Source organism: Chrysochloris asiatica, unplaced genomic scaffold (genome assembly GCF_000296735.1).
Source record: "Chrysochloris asiatica unplaced genomic scaffold, ChrAsi1.0 scaffold00077, whole genome shotgun sequence".
Classification (NCBI taxonomy): Eukaryota; Metazoa; Chordata; class Mammalia; order Afrosoricida; family Chrysochloridae; genus Chrysochloris; species Chrysochloris asiatica.
The window spans coordinates 7,956,280-7,960,889 of record NW_006408595.1 but is presented as its reverse complement, the minus strand read 5'-3'; the positions used below and the strand labels follow the sequence as shown (position 1 = coordinate 7,960,889).

Sequence of the window (4,610 nt, the reverse complement as noted above, 5' to 3'; positions counted from 1 at the left end):
TAAATAAGTAAACAAAATGGTCATCTGTCTATATGCACTTTATTTTATAGGTTATACATAAACTTGGGAGAGCACACATTATGGCCAAATTTGTATTTGTTTGAGAGGATATAATAACAAGAATTTTAATATGTTCAGCCCTATATTTTTCCTTCAGTGATGTGTTATCATTTCACTCTTTCCCCTTAGTCCTTAGAAATGAAAAGATGTGTATCCCCAGATATAGCAATGGATTCACAATCATGTGACTTTCATACACTGCTGCTAACATGAGTTACGTTGTACCATTTCCAGATTCTTTTTTTGAACCGGTGCTACAATACATTCCTATTTCTTTATTTTTGGTTGTATCATTTATTTTCAGAGTTCTCTTGTCAGACTCTTACATCACCTCTTTGGTTGCCAATAGAATATGCTTCCTGAAGAAGTTGGTAGAATTCTTCAATATTGACTTTGGAGGTTGCTGTATAAATTAAAATAATAGTTATGTTAACTTGCCTTCATTGCGGATGTATAGGTATTATGTTATCACAGATGGCATTGTACTTCAAGATAGATCTTGAAATGTTCTTTTTGATTATGGTTGTGATTATATTCCTCTTGAATTTGTCATTACTGGTGTGGTAATACTTATGATTGTCCAAGTCAAAATGGCCAATATGTCTCCATTTCACTCATTAATGCATGTTGTTGTTGTTGTTAAGTGTCATCAAGTTGATTCTGACCCATAGCGATCCTGTATAGGGTTTCTGAGGAGCAGCTGGTGAGCTTGAACCACCAACCTTGCAGTTGAAATGACTTTGCAGTATGGTACATTAACCCACAATACCACACCAGGACTCCCATTAATGCCTAGGGCATTGATTTTTATGAGTTCCATTTAATCTCTGGTATGGCACTGTAGGATAAGCACTGGGCTAGTAACCACAAGCTAACTGCAAGGTAAGTGGTTCAAGCTAATCAGCTGCTCCTCAGAAACCCTATGCAGAATTGCTGCAAGTCAGAACTGACTCAAAATAACATTTAACAATAACAACATTTCAGTTTTGATTACTTCAAATTTTCTTAGATTCATACTTCATACATTCCATGTTTCTATTACTAACGGATGTTTGCAGCTGTTTCTTCCCATTTTGAGTAATGTCCCATCAGCAAATAAAGGTCCCACAAGTTTTGCTTCATCCATATCATTAAAGTTGACTCTACTTTGAATGCCTTTCAACCTGCAGGGTTGTCAGACAAATGATCCCCTACAATACATAAAGTTTTCAGTAGCTATCCCTCAGAAGTGGATGGTCTATTCCTTCTTCCTAGTTTGTTCTAAGTCTGGATGCTCTGCTAAAACATGTCCACCATGGGTGACCTTGCTGAAATTTGAAACACCCTTGGTATAGTTTCAGCATCACAGAAACACAGAAGCTACTATACAATATGACAAACTGACATATGTAGGAAAGAGTAAGTATGCTGTTAAGTGCTGAGTTGATTCTGACTCATAGCAACACTGTATAAGGTTTCTGAGGAACAGCTAGTAGATTTGAACTGATGACCTTGTGGTTTGCAGTCCAGTGCCGATCCTACAGTGCCATGCCAGGAGCCCAGTTGAGTTTCTGGGCCTAAATTTAGACCTCTGTACTTATACTTAATAAGGTCTTAATGTAGGCCCACAATTGCAATCAGATTCTTACAATGTCATATGAAAAATGAATTAAATATTTTGTTTAAGTATTATGAGTTCCATATGAGTCATACATAGCAAGAACTGATTTCTAAATAAAATACACAGTGTTGAGATCAGGAGATTTGTTTGTACGTGACACTGGATACTTAATTTTGGATTTTTCTCTTTAAAAAAAGATTAGGAGACATCTAGGGGAAAAAGTAGTTTTGAAATCATGTCACATAAGGAAAATAACCAAGGTAGCCAGTATAACAGTAATGTTGTTGTTGTTAGGTGCCATTGGGTCGGTACCGACTCATAGTGACAGCAGAACAAATCACTGCCCGATCCTGGGCCAAGCTCATTATTATTGCCATGCTTGAGTCTATTGATGCTGCTACTTGGCCAATCCATCTCACTGGGGGTCTTCCTCTTTTTTCTCTGACCCTCCACCTTACCAAACATGATACGCTTCTCCAGCGACTGGTTCCTCCTGACAATATGTCCTAAGTATGAAAGATGAAGTTTGGCCAACCTGGTCTCCAAGGAGCATGCTGGCTGTACTTCTTCCAACACAGATCTGTTGGTTCTTTTGGTAGCCGATGGCACTTTCAATATTCTCCTCCAACACTGTAACTCAAAAGTATCAATTCTTCTACAGTCTTCCTTATTCACTGTCTAGCTTTGACATCCATATGAAGTTATTGAAAATTCCATGGCTTGGGTGAGGTGCACCTTAGTTCTCAAGCTGACATCTTTGCTCTTCAACACTTTAAAAAAGATCTTGTGAAGCAGATTTGTCATTTGATTTCTTCACTGCTGCTTCTGTGAGTGTTGATAGCTGATCCAAGAAGAATGAAGTCCTTGACAACTTCAATCTTTTCTCCATTGATAACAATGTTTACTGGTCCAGTGGTGAAGTTTTTTTTTCTTTACATTGAGATGCAATCCATACTGAAGGCGGTGCTCTTTGATCTTCATCAATAAATGCATTAAGTCCTCTTCACTTTCAGCAAGCAAGGTTGTATCATCTGCATATTGCAGGTTGTTAATGAGTCTTCCTCCAATCCTGATGCCACGTTTTTATTCATAGAACCCAGCTTCTCGTATTATTTGCTCAGCATACAGGTTGAATAAGTATGGTGAAAGAATATAACTTTGTCACACACCTTTCTTAATTTTAAAACATTCAGTGTTCCCATGTTCTGTTCTGACAACTGCCTCTTGGTACAGGTACTGATTCCTCAAAAGCACAATTAAGTGTTCTGGAATACTCATACTTTGCAATGTTGTCCATAGCTTTTCATGATCCACAACATCAAAAGCCTTTGCATAGTCAATAAAGTGTAGATAACTAGCTTTCTGATATTCTCTGCTTTCAGCCAAGATCCATTGGGCATCAATAATAATATCCCTCATTCCACGGCCTCTTCTGAATCCAGCAGCATATGATCAAGAGCCAATGATACTGAAGAAGGAAGTCCAAGATGCATTGAAGGAATTGGCAAGGAACAAGGTATCAGGAATTGATGGAATAAAAATTGAAATCTTTCAAGAAAGTGAGGCATACAGGAGGCACTCACTCATCTCTGCCAAGTAATTTGGAAGACAACTATCTGGCCAACTGATTGGAATACATGCATATTTGTGCTCATTCAAAAGAAAGGTGACCCAACATAATGCAGAAATCATCGGACAATCTCTTTGATATCCCATGCAAGTAAAGTTTTGCTAAAGGTAATACAGAAATGGCTACAATCATCCATTGACAGAGAGCTAACAGAGGTTCAAGCCGGATTCAGAACAGGCTGTGGAATGAGGGATAGCATTGCTGATGTCTGACGGATCTGGATCTTGGCTGAAAGCAGAGAATATCAGAAAAGATGTTTACCTGTGTTTTATTGATTATGCAAAGGCTTTCAATTGTGTGTGGATCATGACAAGCTATGGACAACATTGAGACGCATGAGTATTTTGGAGCACTTAATTGTGTTCATGAGGAATCTGTATCTGGACCAAGAAGCAGTTGTTCAAACAGAACTCTAAATGGTTTAAAATTAAGAAAGGTGTGCGACAAGGTTGTATTTTTTCACTGTACTTATTCAACCTGTATATTGAGCAAATAATCCGAGAAGCTGGGTTAATGAAGAGAAACATGCATCAGGATTGGAGGAAGACTCATTAGCAACCTGCGATATGCAGATGATACAACCTTGCATGCTGAAAGTGAAGAGGACTTAAAACATTTGCTGATGAAGATCAAAGAGCACAGCCTTAGGTATGGATTACATCTCAATGGAAAGAAAACAATAATCCTTACCACTGGACCAATAAGCAACATTCTTATCAATTGAGAAAAGATTGAAGTTGTCAAGGACTTCATTCTTCTTAGATTAACTATCAACACTCACATAAGCAGCAGTCAAGAAATCAAATGACGTATTTATTGCATTAGGGAAATCTGCTGCATAAGACCTTTTTAAAGTGTTGAAGAACAAAGATGTCAGCTTGAAGACTAAGGTGCGCCTGACCCAAGGCATGGTATTTTCAATAACCTCATAAGCATGCGAAAGCTGGACAGTGAATAAAGAAGACCATAGAAGAATTTATGCTTTTGAGTTTGGTGTTGGAGGAGAATATTGAAAGTGCCATGAGCTGCCAAAAGAACCAGAGTGCTCCTTGGAGGCCAAGATGGCCAAACTTCATCTCTCATACTTTGTATACATTGTCAGGAGGAACCAGTCACTGGAGAAGGATATCATGTTTGATAAGGTGGAGAAAAAGAGGAAGACCCCAAATGAGATGGATTGGCCAAGTGGCAGCATCCATGGGGTCAAGCATGGCAACTGTAAAGATGTTAGCCCAGGATCGGGCAGTGTTTCGGTTCTGCTGTGCAAAAGGTTGCTATGGGTCAGTACTGACTTGATGGCACCTAACAACAACAATATAT

The 4,610-nt window shown here is 38.5% G+C and overlaps 1 protein-coding gene across 1 annotated transcript in view; it reads left to right on the top strand.

Moving 5' to 3' along the window:
• Nucleotides 1–4,610, top strand: part of ADAMTS20 (ADAM metallopeptidase with thrombospondin type 1 motif, 20) — a 246,227-nt gene that overhangs the window by 226,024 nt on the left and 15,593 nt on the right. The window lies entirely within an intron of this gene.